Genomic DNA, 26,257 nt, shown 5'->3' with positions numbered 1-26,257 from the left:
TGGTTATAAGCTTCCAGTTCCCAGCGAATTGTAGTAGTCTCCCCCCCACCTTTGGAGGGATATCTGAAAGGTCTAGAGAGGTCCTTACCTGCAGAGAAGGAGCGTTGTCTCCGTTCGCCTCGGAAGGGACGACCACGGGATCTTTGCCTCTGGGGGTAAAATTGATTGAAGCCACTCGAGTTGCTGTTGAATCTCCCGCCTCCGCGGGATAAGAAGGGTCTGGAATTGGAGTTTCCACGGCCGGGGAAACGACCCCGCATTCTCCCGGCCCGTGTAAAAACACGATCTTGAAACACCCTCTTAATGTCTTTTTGGGATTTTTGTATTGAGCTAAACGCTCCGACATACCTGGCCATATCTTTTATAAATTCCTCACCGAATAGGAAGCCTTGAGTGCTCTGACCACCGTCATTTTTTGCCAGTTCGATCAGTTTGGGATCGATTTTAAAAAGTACCCCTTTTCGTCTCTCTATGGACAAGGCTGTGTTTGCATTTCCAATAAGGCATATAGCCCTTTGGATCCATTCCCTCAGTTCCTTTGGGTCGACCTGACGATCCTCCAGATAGGCTGATTCGGCCATTTCAAAGATCTTGGTTATAGGGCCAACCGCGTCGAGGAGGCGGTCTTGACAGGACCTCAAGCCCTTGTCAATCCCCTTTCTTGGGTCACGTGCAGTCTTAGATATAAAGGCCACTACCTTGGGATCAAGTTCAGGTGTTGTCGCTATCTTGTTAGGGAGTGAGGGTCTTGGACACTCAGAGCGAAGTCTAGCCCTGACTTCTTGGGGGATTTCCCTACGTAGCCAGAAGGAGAGATAGTCCCCAACATGTTGGGAGGGTGTCCATTCTGGGGATAAGGGGTGTTTAATCATATTAGGGTCAAACATGGGGTTTCCAAATGGGTCCAATAGACCGATTTCCTTATCTGGGGCCTTGGATGCCCCTCCTGAGCTCCCCGTTCCCCTTTCTTGCGCCTCTTCATCGGTATTGAAGTCAGAGGAGTATGACAGGTCAATTTCTGGGTCCGAGCTAATATCACTAGTGATGTCAATAGGGGGCTCTGGGCCTTTTTCTTGCCCACTTGGGGTGCCCGAGGCACCATTTTTGTCACCGCCACGAGGGCGTGAGAGGGCGGAGGAAGGTTTGGTCTTTTTAGGATCCTGTCGTTCCTTACCTCCATGTGCCCGTTTCTTCGGAGCCTTGGTCGCTCCTGCTTGAAAATCGCTTGTAGAAGGGCGCGGGGATACTAGTGATTCAAATCTTTTGGTGATAGTGTCATCAATGGATCCTAGTGCTTTCTGGAAGGCCTTGCTAACTAACTCTTCCAGGTGTCCCTCAATGTCAGATTGGGGTTCAGACATCTTAAGGTTTGTCAGTTAATTATAGGAAGGTAGTCTTGGGAAGCACTCAATTGTGACTCCTGATAGTGTCACAGCAGGCACTAATCTCGATCTTACTTTTTTTTTTTTTTTATAAATGGCAAAACGAACGCTTTAGGGTATCAAGGAGTAAGCGAAATGGGGAGTCGCTATAAAATGCCACCGGTTCGCGCTATTCCCGAGCAGAGATGAGCCAACTGTCATCTCGCTCGAGGAATCAGTGTGATCCCAGTCGCGCAAGATGGTTGTGCAATGTTGAGTCAATGGGGGCTTCCCAATTGCTCAAAATGGCCGACGCGCACGTTGTGAGCGTGCGTCGGTCGTTGCCAAGGCGGTATCTCTAGTACCTCTAGCCTGGCCCTCCTATGACGTTATTGTAGGCGCCGAGGGGGTCGGGGAAGTTTGTGGAGCCGGGAGCCGATCACGGAGGCTCCGTAAGGCGAAGTCAAGCAGAAAGGTGACGTTTATGCGCTCCGGTTGCGGGGCGTGTTGTTATTTAAATAATGCTGCTCGCGTGATAAAGTGGAAAAAGATAAAGTGGGTACACCGGTCCAGAATAGAACCGGAGGTTAAGGGTGACAATAAGAGAGGCGGTAGGGTCGTAAGGGTGACCACAATCAGAAAGCAAGAGCTTTGGAGGTAAAAGAGAGTGAAAAAAGGGTCAAATCATTAATAAATGTTGACACCTAGTGATAATAAGACATAATCAAGCATATATTCAAGTTATCATGTCAAACATACCAAGCATTCACCAAAGTAAAGTCACATATACAAGTATCATAATCAAGTATATATAAGCTAGCTGTAGAGATACTTATCTTTCTGAGCAGCAGCAACAAAGAAGGATGAGAGATGGTTTCTAAGGGACTTTATTCCTACTAAGAATGTTCATTGATGTTCTACATTCTATTGTTGCTACTGAGCGGTGGTAATAAAGGAGATTTGCATAATATGGCCTCCGTGTCGTGCCATAAAATCAGAAATCCTGCTTCTCGTCAGAGCCAAACACATCTGGGATTCATCCTGGTGGCCCTACTCATTGAGCATGGCGCCAGCACCAAAACAGTGCGTCAAAAACCTGGGCATCACCAATGACAACACCTTGTCAATGAAAGATCATGTGTGAATCCTGTGTGGTAGAAGCTTTGCCACCCTGAAGCTCATAAAAAGACTATTTCAGTGGATCCCTCTGGACAGCAGGAGGACCATCATGCAGGCACTGCTTGTAAGCCGGTTGGATTACGGAAATGCACTTTTTGTCGGCATGCCAGATTATCTTTTTAAACGTCTGCTGGTCATACAGAATGCAGCAGCTAGACTGATGTGCAATGAGAGTAGATACAGTTCCACGACAAAATGTTTAAAACAGCTCCACTGGCTACCTCTGCGCCAAAGAGCGCGTTTTAAACTCCTAGGACACGCCCATCGGGCACTTCACCACACAGGCCCCAAGATTCTCCAGAACAGAATCAAATTCTATTTCCCACCCAGATGCCTATGGTCACGCTCTTTAGCATTAGCTGAGACCAAAAGAATCAGTAGGAGCAGGACAGGTGGACGCTCCTTTTCGCACCTTGCAGCACTGCATTGGAATGAGCTTTCGCTGGAGTTACGACTAACCGACGAACTCATGACGTTCAGGAAGAAACTCAAAACATATCTATTTCCCTAACCCTGCTGTCTGCCGCTGCCCCTATTAATCACATCCTGTCTCAACACTTCTCTGCTACACCTAGCGTCGTGATATCCCAATGGGATGAATGTCACGCTTTATAAATAAATAAAGATGGTAGAGATGATTTTAGCCGCTAATTCCTTCACGAAGAATTATCCCTAGGCGTGAGACTGAATCCGGAAAATCTTTTGCGCAGCATCCCTGCGCGCCGGGGGGACGGGATCACGCGATTCCGCCCAGGCGTTGTCCGTGACGTCAGCAAGGTCACATAAGTCCCACCCCGGCGCACCTACGTCAGTGTTCTTCAGAGAACTTTTCCGCGCCACAACGCGGAGCCATCAGACAATACTGTGAGAGTATAGGAACAGTGTGCGAAGAACAGAAAAGGAATGATGAGGACAACACCATAAAGAGCAGGGCCAGGTACTGCAGTACCCAGAGGCAGGGAAAGAATAAAGAACAGAGCCCAGCCCTGGGCAGAAACCCTACCAGTACAGAGATAGCCCCCCCTGGAGACAAAGGACATATGTAAAAATGTCATGGCAACACGTGGCAGGACTACAACCCCAATCAAAAGCAACAAAGGGGAACCAGTCCGGGACAGTCAAGGAACGACAAAACTCCAAGACAGCCCCATCACAGAGTGTGACAACCCCCACAAGGAACAAAGGGCAGAGACACAGCCAAAATACCCCAACTTAGAGGACAGCAGAGGGCCCGGAACCCTAGTAATATAGGGGGAGGGGCGTGGTGGAAGGTAGTCTCCAATCTGGAGCAACCAGAGCATAAGTGCACAGAAGCACCCACAAACCTATCCACCAACGTGCCAAAAGGGGAGGAAAGGAACAATTCAACAGGATGAACATTCTGCCAGAATGAGGGAAAGAACATACTCATAGAAGACACAGCCACCCACAGAGAGGCAAGTGCAAAAGACCAAGCCAAAAGTCATCACAGAATGGGGAGGAAGGGCGGGCCGTGAAGCAATCTGCGGCTAGAATCGTCTGTTCCAGATACATCGTTACCGAAGGTAAGTAACTCGTACATCTGATAGAGACTACTAGCTGCAGATTCCTTCACATAGAATAGATACCCTATCCACGACCAAGGGGAAGGAGGGTCTGCGAGAGGACCCCACCCGCCTGGCCATAACAGAGGGTCCCACGGGGGCTGAGACCCAAGACAGGACGAGGAGCCCCGTCCCCCAGGCAAGGGGAACCCCCCCAGCAGAAGGACCACCAATCCCAAAGGGGATGCGGAAAAAAGAAAGAAGAGGCAGCCTGTCTTTCACCCAACAGAGGAAGCAAGGCAAGGCAAAAGTAGGCCAAGCACCCCACGCCCATACAAGGCAACAAACCTCTGCCTAAGGCAAGGACAGGAAGAGGAGCACCGAAGGAGAAGAGTAACCTAGAGACAACAAAAAGAAGAGGCAGAGCAAAGGCAATCCCAGACAGAACGGCGTCACCAGCAATAAACAGGCGGAAGCCTAAAAGCTTAACCTAAGGCCAACCAGGAAGAACCTTCCAACGGCCCACAGGGACGGACTGTGCCCCAAAAAATGACAAGACGTCAGGGACCAACCCCTCCCACAGGAAGAAGAGGTAAAACCGGGCGCAAAGCCCACTGAAAGGAGCATTCAGAGCAAGCCAGACTCCAGCCGAAGAAGAAGAAGAAGAAGAGGAGTCCGGACACACCCCAGGGAGGAGACTGCACAGGCGGCCCAAAAAGAAGTGGGACCGGCCAGGAGCATGACGCCAGGACACGGACAGCAGGCCAGACCAGGCAAAACAGCACAGCGACCCCAGAGACGAAAACCCTGGGGCGGAACTCAAGCTACTGCAAGACATCAACAAGAAGATTGCATCTGCAATATACCACAACGCCACGGAGAGCAGAAGCCCGTAGGCGCCCACAGCTCCCCAGCACATAACAGGGCTATACAACAGCCACCAGTACCCCACCTAGGGCAGGTCACATCCCAAGACATGAGAACCTCTTAGGAAAACACTTCCGCAGCAGAGGACAACAGAAAAGACCTGCAGCAAAAACTCTGCAGAAGGCTTACCAAGCAGCTAGAGAGGAAAAATACAGAAGGCCCAATCTCAGTGCCGGCATGGTGCCAAAAACCCAAAGCAAAAACAGTGAAGAAGAAGGGCTAGCCAGCAGCCAACAGAACCACAGTCCCACCAAGGAGGACTCGAGTGGCCATGAAGCACACAGAACAGACAACCGGGGCGACCCGCCCCAATGTAAGAACATCTCCAAGAACCATATCAACTTGCAGGTCACTGAGGGGGAGGAGAAGGAGGAGGAGGAGGAGGAGGAGGAGGAAGAAGCCCCGCCAAGAACCTCTGGATGGCCGAGTCTGCAGGGGCATGGAACAAAAGAGCACCATCGAAGGGAAGGTGCACCAACCGTTCTCGAACGTTCTCCGGGAACACACTGTCCTGAAGCCAGGCATGACGACGAAGGGCAACTGAAGAAGCCATGGCACGACCAAGAACCTCTGAGATGTCCAACGCGGAGTGAAGAATAAATGCCACCAGCTCCCGGCCATCCAACACATGGTGTCTCAAATCAACACAGACACCCTCCTGTGAAGCAGTAGACATAAGGGACTCCACCGAGTCCCACAAACAGGAAGTGGCCCGAGCCAAAACACACAGCTGTTAAGTGCCCGCAGAGCCGCGGGCCTCCTGCGATGGGGAGACAACAGCGCCAGCAGAGAAGGAAAGGCAGTCCGCAAAAGGGGGCCTCTAGTAGAGGGGTGAAGGGAAAGACACACCGGATCACGCGGCGCCGGATGATGGCGGTGTAGAAGGTGTTGGGTCACCAGGTCCCCCGTGGCGGGACGGCCCCAAGTCCCCAAGAGAGAAGAATGGAGTGAACCCTCGAAGGGAAGCAACAGCTCCCTGCCACCAGAAACCTGATGGAGAACCTCCAGAAGATGATCCGCGGGGAAATGGGTAGCTGGGTCACCCATGCGCAAAATTTCCACCAGCTTGAGCGAAAGCCGCACCCGCCTCCGTAGGGCCCAGTGGAGGGGAAAGCAGCTCCTCGTTAGGTGACGGCTGTAAGTTAGGCCGGCCATCCCCCAAGCCAACCCGGAGGAGGGAAGGGCCAGGTCCGGAAAGAAGGAAGAGGGACCGAGGAGTGGGGAACTTGTGGCTCCTCTGGCGAAGACTGCGGCCGCGGAGACAGCAAGCTTTTTCGCGTCAGTGAAAAAGCCACGACGCGGTGGCCCGTCTCTGGCGAGGATGACACCAGCAAACGCCGAACCTCTGGAGAAGAGGAGGCATCCGAAGATGAGTCAACGACCCGATGTTGGCCTGGCGCCGTAGAGTCCGCAATCTGAGGCAGGACATCGTCGTCGACCAGCGCCGGGGGAGACGCCGAGACGGCCTCCGACACGGCACACGGCGCAGGGGACCGGGGCTGGGCCGAAGCCGAGCCGGCAAGGGAACGGGTCCGGGTCCGGAAAGGCACCGACCTGACCTCTGACGAGGTAGCCGCCTGTGTGGAGGGACAAGAGGGACCCAGGGAGGGACGAGGAGTCCCCCGCCAGCCTCGATTCCCCGATGGGGTGAGATGGGCCCTCCGTCGACCCCTGTGGTGCCGCCAGGGCCAGCAGCCGCCGGTGCCGAAGTGGCATCACCCAGCCTCGGACAAGACCGCCGCCTGTCCAGAGGACCGAGAGGGGCTTGGGGTGCGTCCCGAGCCCTGGCGACCTACCGCGACACCACAGGGACTCCCGCGGGAGTTTGCGGCAAAGCAGAGATGCTGTGGGCCGAAGGAGGGAACCCCGAAGGGCCGCACCCCTATGGCACCACATCCTCCAAACCTGGACCAAGCCAGTCTGCGCCGGGGCCGGAGCCGCCAGCAACGCCACGGAGGGCCCTGCACACTTCAAGGGATCTGCTGACGTCCCAGGAGGGGAAGGAGGAGGGGGAGAAGCCAGCGAGGCCTGCAAAGCCGCCGCATATGTCTTCATCAGGGCTCTAGTCACCCCCACACCGGGAAATGGCAGATAAGGGGATGACACGCAGGGCCGTACCACTCACGGAGAGCCCATGCCCCGACAGGCCAGAAACAGACCCTCGCGGACAAACTGTGGCACTTGCTGACAGGCGAAGGACGCTCTTGTGACCTGGGAGAGGGACGCTGTGGACGAGGGAGGCAGCGGGTTCGAGAACTCTCCGCAGGGGCAGGGCGAGATGACGCCGCCGACCTGGACATGCGAGCCGAGAGAAGTTTCATCCGGCGCTCCCGCCGGGACTTTGGCGTCATGTGCTGGCACGCCTCACAATCAGTGGAGTCGTGGCGTACCGCCAAACCCCACATGCAGATGAGATGAGGGTCCGTCGCCGACATCAGGTGTCCACAAGACGAGCACGTCTTAAAGCCCGAAGGCATTCGCACACTGTTCCCACACACATTCAATAGCGTAAAGGGAAAGGCCTAAACAGGCCCAGAGCACAAACAGGATCCGCGCTGCGTGCGGAAATGGAAAAGAATGATGTAGGCGCACCATGGTGGGACTTATGCGACCTCTCTGACGTCACATACGCGGACAACGCCTGGGTGGAGTCGCGTGATGCCATACCCCTGGTGCACAGAAATGCTGCGCAAAGGATTTTCCGGATCCAGTCTCACGCCTGGGGATAAATCTACGTGAAGTAATCTGCGGCTAGGAGTCGATATCAGATATTCCCAATAATACTTTCTATAATGATGTTGGAATAGACTGTGCAATTTATAAGTATTTGCTTCCTTGCTCTAAATGTGGTATGACGGCAATTGGCTAGTTGGGAAAGTGATTTTTGTTCTATGTCTACTTATGACACTTGACTGGTTGGCAAGCTAATTGTGATATAGGTGATTGTGGTCTAATGTGTTTTACATATAATACAAAGTGATCATTTTACATAACCTTGTGTGGAGTCTCTTTTGTGGTATATGTTGTGTGTTACTGTTGTGTGTGTGTGTGTGAATTGCAGAAACGCTTTACACATTGCCTCTGGTATAAGCCTGACTGCTCTGCCAAGCTACCAAGGGGGTGAGCAGCGGTTATCGTGGGTGTGTAACTCCCTTACCCTGACTAGAGTGGTGGGTTCCGCTTGGCTTAGGGGCATACCAGAGCCAACCAGAAACCACATTTCTAACAGACATCTCTATTACTTTTGGGCCATACTCAGGACTCTGGTTAACTGTTTTAAAGCTGTACTATTTTCTGTGGGGATGCTGAGGTGAAGTAAGACAAGCATTGTGGTGATGCCACAGGCTTTGGTTTTTAGGGACCTATGTCCGGCCAACGGCAGCCCAGACTAAAATTGATAAGCTTACCGCCTTATTCATAGTGATGTGATGTGACCTACAGCAATGTTCTTCACTGTTGCTGTCCATGCTGGATTGTGTTGCGCTACTGAAATTGATTGACCTCTCCAGATTACAAATTACTATCCACGGTACAAAAGTACCTTTATTATATGCCTAAATCAACCATTGCATTATTTACCTCTGCCCTTAGTGCAGCCATATCAGACGAGAACCCCGATATAGCATTTTCTGGGCCCACTTGCTTACCAGTGGCTCTCTGACGGATCTTTCTATCCGACTGAGAGGTGATGGGAGTCAAAATTTACATCAAACAAATTACATTTACAATGCAACCCTTTTGGCTATACAATGAGGACCAGGAATTGGTAGCTAGGGTTAAGAAAATGTTTTTAAATTAATAATAACATTTCGATACACAACGCTTAACACCAGGCTGTAAAGTACTGAATAACAACAAGTAGTTCCAACCTCCTAAAGAAATTGAGGCAGACCAATATTAGGCAAACAAGTAGTTCAGTCACAGCAATACCAAAGAGCAGCACCAATATCTAATGCTAAAAAAAATCGAAACTTCTCTCGCCTATACATTATTAATCTAAATTTCCTAAATCCAGTCTGAGCTAAGAGGATGATTTGATAACCTAAAAGATTTCGAAAATGAGTGAATTTAAATGAAGGACACCAGACCAGACAAAAAAAGTTTAGGTGGGGAAGTGTTAGCATCTCAGAAGCTCAGTCGAGAGTCTTCTACGGGTAAAGGAATAAGTGTTAGCCTAAGTCACAGTTAGGGAAGAATTAAGGTTAAGCATCGAGGTCTAAACCTCTATAAGTCCACTGGCAGTGGAGAATCAGGTGAGATGTCTGCAAGAAAATCTTCAACAGAGATCTGCATATTAGCTGCAGAAGGGGTTGTGCAGGAGAGAATCTAAAAGTGTCTCTGGTCAAGGGGTTCTGAAGGGATCTGCAAAGAGGGGTCTGGAAGGCTCCAAGCGAGAATCTGAGTCTCAGAAGGTGTGAACCCTAAGTTATAACATACATCTCTGGTTAACACCCCTAGTAGGCATCACCATCAGAGCTCTAAAGTCCTCATCAATTCTCACGTTGCAGACTGCATTATCAACAGGTTATCCCACACCAGACATGAGAATTACATCTCGTTCTCACGCACAGGGTAGATCGCAACATTGCAGAATAGGCCTTTCAGTTAACGCTCTGGCTCCGCATATACTTTTCGTCAAGTTCTTCTTCTCAGGCTCTCTCCTTTATCGCTAATACAAAGATGTATCTTTTCTCAAGCTAGCAATCCATGTGGCTACATGCAAGAAATGTTACGTTAGCAGAAAATGAATAACATCATTTATGCAGCATGTTGAAGAAATGCAAGCCTACTGAAGACAACTTGAAGCATTAACTCATTGCTGCACATTTAATATGCGTGGTGTACACATATAAACACAAATTAATTTATATCTCTAGTACATTGCATTTGATTTGTACAACGTGTAGCATATAGTAAGTCTTGAAATTAATCATATGTAAGTATGGCTAAGAACTGCATTTAATTAAATATACGTGTAACATTAGTGCACACATTACATAAACTTCTTGTCGTTTTAAGAAAAATCAAATTCTATAGACATGAGAATGGTTTCTAGTTAAGTTTCTAGCCATTAAACATTATTCATGATAGCAAAGCACACATTATGAAAGTCAAATTTCATCTTTATAGTCAGCATATTTATCTACTAAGTAAGGATGGTTCATTTAATCAAGACTCCAAATAATATGTCAATTAGCATGGTTAAAACACACAACATGAGTATATTCTCTAATCCTACAGTGAATGCACTCTTTAATAGTAAGGTTACTTTTATTAATCATTGAACTGTGTAAGAAGTATGTGCAAAGCGCATGCTTATGCTAAGTAATTGTTGGGTATTGGTGACATATTTATGATATGTAAATGGTAGGCAAATGTGCGCTGCATCAGCCCCAATGTGTGGCAATCAATAAATGCAGCAAATCGATCTATGATGGGGGACTGGCGATGTTTGACTTAACATCATATTACAAGGGATCCCATCTCTTGATCCTGAATGACCTACTTTTATAGTCCCAATTACAACCCGATCTACAGACTTGAATTTTGGGTGATAGATGAGCAATCCCCCCTGCACTATAGTTGTGGGGGCAAACTGCTGCTGCACAGACAACCCCCTTCCTTAATTTTGTCGGTTCTGCAAACTTCGAAATCATCACTTTAGGGATCTCCAGTTGGAGGACAGATTAACTGACGAGACTGCCTTGTGGCAGGGAGCTCTTCTGTCTGACATTTCAGCACTAGAGGGCTTTCGAGGTTGGGATTCCCTGGGTATCACTTGCCTGGGTATGTTGCATGTAGCACCGGCAATTTGTTCATTAATACATTTTGTGTTTTAAGTGTAATAATTGTGCACATAAGTTTTGTGATTCTTGAATTTTTAGCAAAAATGTTTTTATAAATAATGTGACCATGTGTTTTTTAACCACATTAATTGACTCTAGAAATGTATTAGCAATTCAACAGTGAATAATAAATAATATATTTAGAATTTTGACATTGGGTTGTGTGTAACTTAACCTTTGTATATAAGAATTCAACCAAGCAGTTTTGTAAATTTGGTAACCTGCGCAAATACTCATTACACACTAGTCCACCTGCCCCTACATTATATAGTGTACATTTGTTGTTTTGAAAGCACCAGCATTAAACTCTTTAACAAACTGCAAGAAGTTTTCAGGCTGACACTTCCAGTTCTACAGGTACTTACAGCTGCGGCATTATTATTATTATTATTATTATTATTGCTATCCAGCCAAACTTAGTGGCGACAACCGATCTGTGCAAATACAGTCCCATTGAAGCGCAGATTGTTTTTAAAAAAAGTTTGAGTCACTTTTTGAAAGATAGATAAACAAGGCAACGTGAAACATAGTCCGTTGCATGGAAGGAACCGGTGTATCATAAACAAATACATAAACAATATTCATTCAGATGCAGTGCCCACAAACATGTCCTCCACACCTCATTCCCCACCAACATTTCTGTTAGGAATTAAACACCTTGACATGCGAGATTGCTGGGCTGTGGTCTTTTTCCCAGGTCCCTAAGACCAAACAGCTATTTATTTTTAGACGCTCCCTTAACAGAGAAAAGAGGCACGGCAGAACGTAGCCTTTGCTTGGCTTACTGTTCCGGTACCACGCCCCCTCTTCACTTCCTGGTTCCTTGCTCGAGGTCTCCGTGGCGTCCTTCGGATTTCTTGGAGGCTCCTTGGACCCTTTCCCTCTTTGGTGCCCTCATTTCCGGACCCTGCAGCAGCTGGCTGGTCGATTATCTTGTGAGAGTGTCTTTGCCGAGCTTCGGCATTTCTTGATTTCTTACGCGAGAATTTTATCGCGTCTACCCTTACTTTGCTCACACATTTAGCGGGCGTTAGTTCGCTCGGTTCCTTTTCTTCTCTCCTGCTGTATGAATGGTATATACCTGGCGAGTTATTTGTTGTTTATTACTTCCTGTAAGAGGGAGCGCTCCGCCCTTACCTCCTTTTAGGGCCGGGTGTCTCTCCTCGTGTGTGTGTGCTGCTCCGCTGTTTCTACCCACAACAGCCGGACGGTGCTCCTCACATCCCCTCATTTTGTTTTCGTTTTTTGTCTGGTGTGAATGTCCCTCGAGAGTTCTACTCCTCATATCCTGATACTCAGTATCCTGCTTACCTTTACTGAACTCTTCGATAAAGCCCGCCTAGCCTACAGTTGGGGTAAGCACACCTGAAGAATCACGCATGTCAATGTCTACTGTATGAAGGTTAGTGAAGTAAGGAAATATTATGTGTATTGCCTATTTTTGTTTTCTAGCCTGGACATCCATCTAAGACTCCTGCTGTACCCTGCATACCCCCTCGTATGAGGAGAGTGGTGGACACTCCTAGGGTAATTCCCTCATACTTTTAGGGGACAGTAGACAGGAGTGTGTGTCTATTCGCATTCTTGCTTCTGTGTCCTGGAGGTGTAGGGATTCTTCTTCGCTCCCGTGGAAACTCGGTTTCTAACCTGACAATTTCTATGATCATATCTGACCAGCCTTCCAGGTCATTAGACAGATTATCATCTGTACGGATCATTTTAATTCAAATTTCATCCGTGATGGCACGCAGCAGCAGATCCAGCTCCCAGGAGGTTCCCATCGGGCCCTGTGGCTTAAACCGATGACTATTCGTCTCTTCACCAGGACCATCCCCAACAATGAAAATTTATATCCGATTCTCATCAGCTTAGGTGTGGGTATAACATTAAGTAGACAATGTTTGACAGACACGTCCATATGAAGAACAGTTAATGCACACATCTTAGTAATAATAAATTAACAGTAGCCCTGCACGTGCACACAGTTCCATATCATATCCGTTTCGATTCAAAAACTTTTATTTCGGTCACCAGGACCATAAAAAGTAACAGAAGCACATTATTAAAATAGCATATGTCAGGATTAAAAAGGAACACTCCATTTGTAGTACAATTCACAATTTAGAAGCGGGTACAATGGGTTTTTACCGACAGGCCAAGAGGGGGGGAAGGAGGGACAGAAGATTTCACTACGGAAAAATTTTATGTCAATTGATGTGATGCGATCAAACATCAGCTAAAGAGAATAGCAGCAATAGTTCAATAAATAGTTTAAAATGGCAAGATATGAGAAACTAATACTATTTACAATTCTATATACAAGATAGTCTAATGCTAAAAATTAATATCTAATAAAAACTGTACACACAATAGTCACATTTATAAAATGCTGCTAGTACACTTTTTATAACTTTCTACCCTTCGAAATAAAAGCCCACCTCCTACGCCACATTGTGTTTAAATATCTTGAAACAGCGAACACAGTGGGTTCGGATGCGTCATATTTTAAAACCCGAAAAGCCTCCCTACAGTGCTCAAAACCCAGGTTCTGACAAAGCTGCACAAGCCAATAGCACCTTGCATTTTGGTAGCCAGGACAGAAAAATAAAACATGCATTTCTGTTTCTTCTTGTGTGATGCATACGGGACAACCCTCCTCTTTCTGTCCGACCCATTTGTTGGTGACCGCACGTACAGGCAAAGTGCTATGTCTGAACTGTACATACAGCTTCCTTGCAGCCTGGGGGAGAATATCATCCAAAAATATTTCTAACTTATAGTTGTCCTTCACTGTAAGAAACTGTGTTGTTAGGAAGCCTAATTTGTGATTTGCTTGCAGTGCTCCAAGCTTTATAGCACAAAACGTTTTGGGCACTAGGGCACGGGGGACTGACGGACAGGTATCACCCGGAGTGCTCCACATAAAAGGTTGGCCAAGCTTTTCGCACTCGGGCTTTACATAGGCAAACCAAGGGACCCTTTTCACCAAGCCTGGGTAAGATAAAAGCTCATTTGTGTCTGCCTGGTATGATGCTAATTCGTGGGGTTGCCCAAAGTCTTCGCCAGGACATCAACGGTTTTAGGGCAATCTCGTCCTCGATCGGGGTAATACCCAAATCTAAGCGCAAAGGGATTAGCGGGGTACTGGCCGGGTGACCCATTATTTGTCTTAAAAATCTATTCTCATTTGCAACTAAAGTAAAAGCAGAGGAATGCCCCCATAATTCTGCGCCATACAGAGTTGCACCACGTGCTTGAGCCCTATACATTTCAAGCGTGGGGCCAATGGGTTTAAAGGGTGACTCCCTGGCTAGTTTGGCTATGCTCCCGGCAATCTGTGAAAGCTTAAGCTTGGCTTTAGCTATTTGGGGCACCAACTGCATGTCTTCTAATAGGGTGACGCCAAGATATTCAAACACAGACACCCTATCCAGACAAATGTCGTTCAATTGTGGGTTAGGGCGGGTTATCTTGGGAGGGTTGACGATCATAAATTTAGTTTTAGCAGTATTGATCGCCAAACCCCTGTTACTACAAAATAGGGAAAAACTATCCAGTAACCTCTGGATGCCCATTGGTGTCTTTGATAGGAGGAGGGTATCGTCAGCAAACATCAATGCCGCCACCTTGGTGTTAGCTAACTTTGGGGCATCGTTGTTTGCTACTTCGGCTAGAAGCGGAATTAATGCGTTGACAAAGAGGCAGAACAGGGTCGGTGCAAGCACACAGCCCTGCCTTACACCTCTGCCAACTGGGAGTCTGCCGGTTAATTCTCCTCCCCTACCACATCTGACTTTGGCATAGGTGTTAACATGCAACTTGATCAGTATGTCAAGTAGGTAAACAGGGATCCCCATATCTCTTAAAACCCCCCACAATTTGAGTCTGGGGACGAGATCAAAGGCGGTTTTCAGGTCCACAAATATCAAGTAGAGGCTGCCACCCTCCATTGATACTGTCTTCCATGTGATAAGTTGAAATCTAAATACTTGGTCGAGTGTGGAGGTGTTTTTCCTGAATCCTGCCTGGTATGGGCTGATGATATCGTTTTCCTCCATCCAGCCCTGGATCCGATCCAATATAGCAAACAGTTTTTGTGTGACATCGATCAAAACTGATCGGTCTATAGTTTGCTGGCAATAGTGGAGAACCCTTTTTGAGAATTGGTACAATCTCAGCCCCGGCCCAGGTCTCAGGGATGGGCATGCCGTTCATAATGGCATTGAATAATACTAAAAAGTGGGGGCCCCAAATTAGCGGTTCTTCCCGAAACATATCCCCAGGGGAGTTTGTCCAACCCAGGGGCTTTTCCTGCAGGTAATCTTTGTAACGCTGAGCTAATCTCTTGTAGCGTTATTTCCTTACAAACATCGTTTGCCCCACTACTCAGTTGGACCAGATGGGCTTCTGTACTTAGAGGTTCTGGGCAGAATGTACCCCTAGGGTCTACCTGTAGGGCCTCTTCCTGATCAATTGCATATAGCTTTTGAAAGTGCTCAGACCACACTTCAGCGGGCAAATTGGGTTCACTGGCAGAAATACCTTCCTTGCAGTCCGTTCTTATTATTAGCCAAAATGCTTTCATATCCCGAATTAATAGGGCAGTTTTAATATTTAACCATTTGTTTTGTTCCCAGGACTGTTTCACACTAAGAACAACTTCTTTAGGCAAGATGGTGTCCGCCGCGCGGACATTTGTGTGAGGAGCTCCTGTGTGTGGATGCTTGGCTCACCTGAGACGTGCTGAATGCTCACTTCGACCGGGCTGAGGCGGCGTGTGTAGGCGGCTGTGTAGGCGGCTGTGTAGGCGGCTGGAGTTGGTCGGCTTCTCCATCGCTCAACTTGGTGAATTTTGGGCTGTGTTGTTGCCGTTATGCCGGCGGACCCCGGTGCTTGAAGGGCGGCTCGCGAGTGGTGGAGCTGGAGCCTGTGTCAGAGGGCGAACGCCGAGTACTGGAGCCGGCGTTTGGGGCGGGCCATTCTGCGGTCCGCAGCACGAACATCCTCAACGGCTGGACGGCTGGACGGCTGGACGGCTTGACGGCTCCCGGATAACAGAGGATAGCTGAAAGTGGATGAAAAACGGTTTCGGTGGACTGTTGCTGGTGAAGCTGGGGTTGCTACAAAAAAACACAGTGGTGAGTGCGATGATATCTCTGTGCTGGAGATTTTGGTTGCAACATTGTGTGCCTCGACGTGCAGCTCTCCTCTAATTGAACTTTAACCCGCTCTTCGTTTGAAAACGCGAGCTGCAAATCTGTAAATACTTAAACAGGTGCTAGAGAGAAATTAAGGACAGCAAGACAAAAGGACTAAGGGACAAAAAAAAAGGATTAAAAAAAAGGTGGAGGGAGAGTATAACGCAATCATCAGTAATATAACTTGAAAAGGCTCACTATGCCTCCTAAGGCTGCCCGTGGGGGGAAAACTCGACTTGCAGGGATAACGCTGTTGGCACGCGGGCCGCTATTGCTGCAAAGCAAAAGGAGCTACAGAAAGATACACAGTGTTTACAGGAGGCTGGCAGTGCCGCTCAGCCCAAAGACTCTAGTACTGGTCACCCGAAGATACCTCAAATGTTCCAAATGGCCACTAGACTGCCAAAAAATAGCTCTTTGCTTAATAAATCTATAGTAGCCAGTGCAGTTGACAATATAGATAATATAGATAATGAAACTGGAGGGGAGCAGGATGCGTTATTGCTGCCAATACTAAATACATCCATATTATCATCTCCTGCACCCCCTGGGTCGTCAGTGGCTTTAGTAGCTGTAACGGAGGAGGTGGGTGGTGCAACCAGCGATGATGAAACTCAAGAACCGCTGAGCAGTAAGGACGGTGAATTTTATTCACTCTCCGAAGCTTCTGAAGGATCTGATCTGGAGGAAACTTCATTATCAGAAGATGTGATAGGGGAAAATACCCCAACAATTTCGGAATATACTCTCTCCACCAGTACTTCTGCACAAGCCTCTACTATTCGAAAAAAGGACAGGGCTGGTGCTTTAGATTCCACCATCACTCCAACAGAAATGACAGATTGGGATTTATCTGTAGAAACACAGGAACTGGAGCAGTTAGATCTTTCTGGTCAAACTCACGAGGATGGTGAACCAGTCAACCCTAATCAAATAACTGGATCTGTATCTTTGGATGAAATTTATCAATCCATTAATGAACATCGATTAGAGGCTAGAGCTGAACATTTAAAAACTCATACTGCCTGTAGAAAGCTCCAAAATACTGTTCGGCGCCTGGCAAAAACTTGTAATGACTTTACAGATCGCATGATTGAGGCTGAGGCGCGGATCTCAACACTTGAAGACCAGATGGTGACTCAGGTAGCCGATGTGGCGGAAATTAAGGCGCACAAAGAAGATATACATGATAAAATGGCTGAATTAGAAAATCGCCTCTGGCGCAATAATTTGCGGCTACTTGGAGTACCAGAAGGCCTTGAGGGCCAGGATGTGCGTAAATTTGTCATAGAACTATTTGAGGAAGCATTCCCTGAAACCACTGAATGGACTTGGAGCTACGAGATACAGCGAGCCCACAGGTTTCCTTTTCGGCAACGACCAATGCGCAGCGGACAGGTTGGCCCACAACAACCACGGGCCATTTTGTTATCCTTGAATAATTTTTGGGCGAGACAATTTTTGTATGACAAGGCCCGGCCTGACAAAAGGATTGCAGGGAAAGGCATTCAGTTTTTCGTAAGGCCAGATTTCTGTCACTCTACAGTGGAAAAGCGATGGAAACTACGTCAGCTGATTGCTCCAATACAAGCAAAAGGGCTACAAGTTTTTTTACTACAACCTGCAACTCTAAAAATTGTGAATAAGGGACAGAGTCGATTTTTTACTTCTGAGGCTGCTGTTAATGCCTATATGCAAACTGTATCTTGACGGGCTCAAATATTGGCTTATTTATTGGATTGACTGTTGTAGACTTTCTGTCCTTGACTTTGGTTCTAATTGATATCGGTTTATTTTATATTTCACATCTCTCTTACCTTTTTGCATTTTAATTAAGGTTAAAAGAGATATATATATTCTGGTTCTGTTCTTTTCCCTTTCGATTTGGTGAGCCGAGCAGCATGGGAACTACTCACCGAGCATCACAGGGCTATTTGCCCAATTGCCTTAGTTAAGGGGGGGGGCACTGTTGGAGGCTGGGGGGGTCTGGGTGGGGCTGTGTGGTTCTGGGGTAGCTGGGGGGCACTGGGGGGTTTGCTGGGATAGAGGGGTAGGGGGCAGTGGGGGAAAAAGGGAAAAAACATCAGTTCATAGCAGTGGCTTTTTAATTTTTTGGAGCAAGGGTTCAAACATATATGTTGATTAATGTCCTGCAATTAATTCTTATATATGGCGGCTAGAAATTTACGAATCTGCTCATTTAATGTTTGTGGTCTTAACAACATTATGAAAAGAAAAAGGGTGAAACATGAACTACGTTTAATTAACCCAGATATACTTTGCCTGCAGGAAACGCATATTCCATGGTCTAATTACAAAATTTTATGAGAACTAGGCTATTCAATCTTAGCGGTGTCCAAACAATCTACTATGAATCGTGGGGTAGTTATAATGGGTAGCCAGGCTGTAATTGGTACGAGTAGGATACGGGTCGACAATTTTGGACGGTGGGCTATTTGCGAGTGTATTATCGGGGATATGAAAGCTACGATATGCACTGTGTATGGGTCTAATCTTGATGAGCCAGATATTCTGGAATTTTTTAATGTTGAACTAGCGCAATGGCCCATGCCCTTAATACTACTGGGAGATTTTAATATTCATGGAGATAATCATACTTGGGATTCCCGGCCTCAGAGATATCACGGTCGTAAGCCAAAGGTATATCGGGCATTACGTCAGATAGTATCCCAACATGGTTTAATTGATGGATGGGCTAAACTAAATCCTAGAAATCCAGGATATACATTTTCTTCCTCTCCCCATTCTAGATACGTACGGTTGGACTATATTTTCATGCCTTAATATTTAACTATAGGTGCGAAGATGCAACTTATGCCCCGAATTACGTCAGATCACAGCCCGAATGTCCTGGAGGTGATATGTATGCAGCCGACTCGTCCAATCCATACATTTACTTTCAATAAAAAACGTATAGGGGATGATGAGTTTGCCACGCATATTAAGCTATGGGCTGCACAATTTCTAGAATTTAAGAGAGGCACTGCTAGTCAGCCAATGGTATGGGACTCTTTGAAAGCGGGGATTAGGGGGGAAACGTGTAGCTATGGCTGGGCTAAACAAAAAATTCAAAAAGCTAGGATTGCCGAAATGCTGGAGGACCTCAGACTGGCAGAATTTGAGCTTATGACGATAATCCAGTCTAATGCTGACTCTCAAGCGCAACAAACTAAGGTTGCTAGCTATAAAGCTAGGATCAATGGGGTGTGGAGTCAAGATATAGCCTCTCAGTATAATACTTATAAAACCGAAAGATATGAATACGGAGAGACAACGGGGAGATGTCTGGCTCAAAGGATGCGGGGCAAACAGATGGCTCAACGTATTGCCTCGTTGGAGAATGCTAGGGGAGAGTCGGTTGAAACCCCAGATGGTATTATCGAAGTCTTTCGTAGTTACTATCAAGAATTATATACACAAGATACCTTCGTTCTAGAAGAGATAGAAACTTATCTTAACGACTTGGATATTCTTAAACTTGGGCTCTTTGAGAGGGAAATACTTGAGGCTCCAATTACTATACAAGAACTACAGCTTGCTCTTGCAGACCTAGCGCCAGGAAAGGCATCTGGGCCTGATAAACTTCCTCTAGAGATTTACCACTTACTATTCAGTGTTATTAAGGAGGACATGCTAGCTACCTTTATTATGGCTCAACGAGGTAGTCCGCCGGCATCTTGGGGCGATGCCAATATTGTAGTTTTTAAAAAAAAGATAAGCCTCCCGAACTGCCCGGGTCATACCGGCCCATATCATTAATTAACGCTGATGTAAAAATATATTCTAAAATTCTAGCCACAAAATTACTCCAAGTCATTCCGAAGTTAGTATCTCATCACCAGCACGGGTTCCTCCCTGGGAGAAGTACTATAAACCATCTCCATCGCGTTATAGCGTTAACTGATTACGCAACCGCACCACAAAAAAATATGCGTATTATTTTTTGGGATGCGGAGAAAGCCTTTGACCGGGTTGCTTGGCCGTTCTTATGGGCTATAATGGGTAGAATGGGATTTGGGCCGCTGTTTATGCAGGCTGTTCAGACTATGTATAGGAATCCCCGGGCTAAAATTTGTACTATGGGACAGGAGTCAGCATCTGTTCATATTACCCGGGGTACGCGACAGGGGTGTCCCTGCTCGCCTCTACTTTTTGCGATCTATATTGAGCCACTATTCCAGCATTTGGAATCTACCAATTTAATAAAATCAATGATGGTAGGAGACTATGAAACACGCGTACTTGCGTATGCTGATGACACCGCGGTGGTAACATCAGATCCTGAGCCAGTAATACGGGAGGTTGAACTTTTGACGCAATCATTTGGACAAGTTGCTGGCTACAAACTCAATATCTTAAAAACTCAAATTGTTTGTTCAACTGGGTTGTGCACTAGTGATCCACGTGTGACGCAAGAGACTAAGTACTTGGGGATTAAAATTAGAATGTGTATACAGGAGATAATAGATGTTAACTGGAACGATATAATAGGGTCAGTTAAGAGCCAGCTAGAAAAGTTAGAATGTTTGCATTTGTCAATGGTTGGGCGACGTAACGTACTTAAGATGTGCATTCTCCCTAAAGTTCTGTATTATTTTCGGACAGTTCCCTTGGAGCTATCTAGACCACAATTGATGAAATTGCAAGGCATCTCGGATAGGTTTATTTGGGGTTGGAAGAAATCTCGCTGTGCATCTAAATATATGACATTACCTTTAAATCGTGGAGGCTGGGGTGTCCCGAATTTTCTCTTTTATTATTTAGTTTGACTTAAACAAAATTCAAGGTTGATGCTAATTGGGGGGACCACACGGCTGTATGAGACACCTAATGTGTATGAAATGTTAATCGGAGAACCGGCTCGCGAAGCCCTGTTGAAATTTTTTGAGCCTAGTTATTTTAAACGTACCAGATTTAAAATTATGATTGCGGCCTATAAGGGGTGGAAGTTGCTTCGGAAAATCTTGGATATTCAGCGGGTTAATTTTTATACACCCTTAGAATCTAGGAATATACTACCATCCATTTTCTGGGATGCTAAGATGCGAATTTGGAAAAGTAAAGGGATATCCCATCTGGGTAATTTCTTTAAGGATGGTACAATGGTTCAATTCACAGATTTAATGGAGTTGTATTCCGTGTCGAAAATTGACTTCTTTAAATATTTGCAAATACGGGATTTTATGCATAAACGCAAATCACAACCCATTGTAATTAATGAATTCATCGAAGCTCTCTCAAAAGTGCTAAGATTGGTGTCTTATATGAAATGTTGTTATCAAAACAATTGGATGATATTGAACTGCAGGATGCCAAATGGCAAAACCGACTGGGGTGTTCGGGTGTATTTTTGCAAGATTCCATCGACATGGCAGGGGCAATAGTTCTGTCTGCTAATTTGCGTACGCAACATTATAAGACTGTATTTAATCTGTACCATACACCGGTAAAAATGATGAAATGGGGAAGTATTTATGATGGTAAATGCTTTCGATGTCAAGCTGATGCTGCCGATATTGTTCATATATTTTATAATTGTAATGCACTTTCTCCGCATAGAGCAATTCTTATCTATGATTATGAAGGTGCAATTTCATGTAAGCTGTGAACTGCTGCTTTTCGGGGTTGGTATGGATGACAAAACTGTACAGAACTATTATCCGCATAGATTTTTCAGTTTTATGGCTATGGCGGTAGCTAGACTATGCATTGCTACAATGTGGCTGAAACCCGAACCACTCGCTTTTCAAATGTGGAGAGCCAAGGTTTATAATGTGTTTCACTTAGAATATAATTTATATCGTATCAAATCCACGAAAAAAAACAACTGGGATTAAAGATATGGCAGCCAATGCTCCAACATTTTGAATTGTCATTTGGATAACATTCTTTTTGTTTATTATATGTCATAATGCTATAGTATTGTTTTAACGTTATGGACTTTACGTTTTATTTTTATTTATTTATTTATTTTATTTTCTCTTTGTCTGCTATGAACTGATATAAAAAAAAACGAACAACTTCTTTATAGTGGGCTCGCCTGCTTTTTATCAATATCTTTTCTTCCCCTTTAATTGCCTCCAACAATGCTTTCTTGGCCTTACGACATTCGTCATTATACCATGAATGTGGCGAATCTTGGGTTTTCCTTGGGCGACTAATGAGATTTAGCATATCAGCTAGGTTAGCTATAAGCTGGTTATGAAGCGTTGCAACCGAATGTAAGTAAGTATGGTTGGCCCCGTCACCCCTAAGCATGCTTATTTCCTGCAATATCGGGATGATAGTTCCATAGAGCTCTAGGAGTTTCTCCGGAGATTGTTTCATCACACCCCATTTTAACCTTCTGTCATTGGCAATAATTAACCTATCACTGGTCAGAGACTCACTAGGAGGAGATATGCCTGAATCTGGAACCCCAAAGGTTAATAACAAGGCAGTATGGTCACTATCCATCCGTGGGATGACCTCGAAGTCCTTAACCCGGTGCCAAGAGCTGCACTCTACCATGAAATAATCTATTTGGGAGGCCTGACCAGTTCTATTAAATGTCGGCCTACTGGGCCTGTCGGATGGAGCGCGGCCATTACAGGCCCTCAGGGAGTGTGTTAGGGCGATGGCATTAATCTGCAAAAACAGCGGTGACCAGGATTTTACTGGGTACGTTTGAGGGTCGGGTATAGCCCATTGTAGATCCTCCTCGCCGATGACAGCATCATGTGAACCTAAAAGAGGTTCAAAGTGGCAATTTAGGTCGCCCCCCACTATCAATCCTGAGTTAGGTGGCAGCATTGGGATGAAAAGGTTTAATTCCTCCAATGTTTTTTACTCCTGAGCAAGCGATACAGGGCGGGAATAGATATTAATGATTGCTAATCTCAGTGTTGATGGAAAGGTGAGCAATATTGATTGGATGTCTCGTGAGTGGGTGATCAGGGTGGTGGGGTGGCAGCCCACATGAGAACCTACCCATATAGATATTCCCCCCGACGGCCTTCCCCTACCCCCTGTGCTAGCAGGAATATTATAAGTAGCAAAACCCACCCTTCCACAATCCTATCATATCATATCCATAAAGTCAGTTCCCTTCAAGCCACATCTAGGGCAATCCAGCGATCTGGTCGGATAGATGTAGGACAGCTTCATGGGGGGTTAAGTATGTTCTATGTAAATAATTAAAATGTGTGAGCTGAAACCAAGCATTGCTGGAAAGGGATTAAGGATGCTGTCCGGGTTCCCCCCACAAGTACCTGTTTCTTGTGGTGGGTCCTCGCAGAAACGAAACGAACTGCCAACCCCACACACACCACCTTGCTCTGATTGGGTAACAAGACCAGGAATGGGGTGCGAGTGAGGATGGCAGCCAAAAGGTCTGGGCAGGAATGCTGGGTATGCAGGTGGGGGCGTAGGTCCCTCTCGTGGGTAGTCCCAGGGCACCAGCTGAACGGGGAGACAAGGGGACAGTAATTAACCACCGTTCTCTAGCATGCAACACCACCACAACACTCATATGGGACACAGTTACCTCCTCATAGCTACAGCCGCCCTGCTGCCATCAAGCATAAAGACAGGAAGGTATCCACTAGCTCTCCAGAAAGCGGATACAACGAAAATCAAGCGATCCTGCGCTGCAATTAAGGTAGGTGTCAAGCGCTCCTTGCGCTACCACAAAGGAAATACCAAGCGCACCTGCGCTATAAACAAGGAAAAAAGCAAGCGTTCCTGCGCTGTAAACAAGGCGACTGCCAAAGTTCCCAGCTCTGCCACTGGACAAATAGTCTAGCGCTCCTGGCGCTGCACTGGTCAATAGTCTAGTGCTCCTGGCGCTGCGCTGGTCGAGTGTCTAGCTCTCCTTGCGCTACGATGGTCAAGTGTCTAGCGCTCCTGGCGCTGCAAAGGTATTTACGATATGCGCTCCTAGCGCGGTCAGAGACATGAATGCCAAGCGCTCCTGCGCTACCACACGGTGTTGGAAGCGCTCCTAGCGCGGTCTGGGTCCAGGTAGAAACACAGCGTTCAGCAAAGGAACGCGCCGTAGGAAAGTACACGAAGCGCCGAGCTCCGGGGAGTCGCGCCTGATAAGCGACCTTCCCCAGAAGCTCTAGTGACGCGGTTGCGCTTCCGGCCGGCGACTGACCTGCTAACAGCCGAGACCGGAAGTGAGGATCCCTGCACCCATACGAGCGTCGCACAAGCACACAGAAAACACGGACAATAGGCAAGCAGGGAAAAGGGGGGGGGAAATCGAGGAACCATGACAGCACCCCCGCCCAAAACAAACCCCCCGGCTGACAAGCAGACCTACACAGGGGAGACCGGTCAAGGGCTCAGGGGGTGATGTGCGTGGAAGGCACGGACCAAACGGGCAGCGTGGCGGACATGAGCCCGGGGCTCCCAGGACCTCTCTTCGGGACCAAAACCTTTCCAGTCTACCAGGTAGAAAAGCCTACCCCGAGTGCGACGTGAACCAAGTATGGCCCGCACCTCATACTCGACATGGTCGTCCACAGGAATCGGAGCTGGAGGGGAGGAGAGGTCACTATCGGGGTGAACGGGACGCAGAAAGGAAACATGGAACAGAGGGTGCACCTTCATGGAAGGAGGAAGCAGGAGTCTCATGGACACTCGATTTATCACCCTCTCAACGGTATACGGGCCCACGAAGCAAGGCAAGAGCTTCTTGGTACCGTGTACGTTGAGATTGTGGATGGAAAGCCACACCTTGTCGCCCTTGTTGTAGGAGGGCTCCTGTTTCCTGCGTGCATCGGCGTGTTCTTTGTAGTATTCTTTTGCTTTGGCCAGTTCAAACCTGGCTTGTTGCCAGAGTGTACAAAGTTTTGTGTGGTATTCTTGTAACGTAGGTAACTGGCTGTTCCGTGGTTCCGTCCATGGCATGTTGCTGGGGTGTTTGCCTTGCAGGCAATAAAATGGAGACATACCAATGGCTGAATGTTTACTGTTGTTGTAGGCGAACTCCACCATCCACAACACATCAGCCCAATCGCTTTCCACTGACAGGAGTAAACACCGTAGATATTGTTCCATGGTGTAATTCGTCCTTTCGGCTTGACCGTTGGTCTGCGGGTGGTAAGCGGATGACAACCGGACGTCCAGGTCCATGGCAACACACACCTCGTTCCAGAAACGGGACACAAACTGGGTACCGCTGTCTGTTATCACCACCGAGGGAATGCTGTGTAGTCGTACCACGTTTTGCAGAAACACCTCTGCCAGTGCGATAGCCGAAGGCAGCTTCTTCAGGGGGATGAAGTGAGCCATTTTCGTGAGGTGGTCCACTATAGTCAGGATAGTGGTGAATCCGGAGGAGGTGACGGGAAGCTCCACGACGAAATCCATTGAAATGGTATGCCACGGATAAGGAGGAACGGGTATTGGGTGTAATAGTCCGACCGATGGTCCTGGTGCGTTCTTGCCCTGCGCGCACGTCACACATCGTGCCACGTGTTTTCTGGTGTCCTCCTCTAACGATGGCCACCAGAAGTGTCTTCTCACGAGATCCACTGTTTTATGCACTCCTGGATGGTTAGACAGGACGTGGTCATGACATATCTTTACGGCCTGCTATTGTCGGGCAGCCAGCGGAAGGTAGTAGGCTTCTCCTTTAAACAGGAACCTGTCCCTGGCTGTTAGTTCTTTGTCGTTAGCTGTCGTTTCGGTAGGATCGAACTGTGTGATATCGTCACGAAGACAGGAGAGAAACTCGGAAGTCAACAAGGCACCCTGGAAGTGGTGCTCGGGAATGATGAGCAAGAGTTCAGGGGAACAAACAGTGTCCTCGGTATCCTCCACACGTGACAGCGCGTCCGCCTTGGCGTTCTCTTTTCCAGGCCGGTAGGTGATACGGAAGTCATATTCGTTGAAGAATAGGGTCCAACGCAGTTGTCGTGACGTGAGGGCACGGGCTGAACGAAGGAACTGGAGGTTCCGATGGTCTGTGCAAATCGCCACTGGGTGTTTTGCGTCTTTTAGATAGTGCCGCCATTCTTCGAACACTGTTTTTATAGCCAAGAGTTCACGGTCTGAGATGGAGTAGTTGCGTTCAGCCGGTAGGAGTTTTCGGGAGTAGAACGCCACTGGTTGCAGAAGACCCGTGTCTGCGTCTCTTTGCGACAACACCCCACCCAGGGCGTCTTGTGAGGCATCAGCCTCCACGGTGAACGGTAGCTCGGGGTCGGGATGTC

The sequence above is a fragment of the Lissotriton helveticus genome, chromosome 1_1 (assembly GCF_964261635.1).
Source record: "Lissotriton helveticus chromosome 1_1, aLisHel1.1, whole genome shotgun sequence".
NCBI classification, from domain to species: Eukaryota; Metazoa; Chordata; class Amphibia; order Caudata; family Salamandridae; genus Lissotriton; species Lissotriton helveticus.
Note: the sequence above shows the minus strand (reverse complement) of the source record.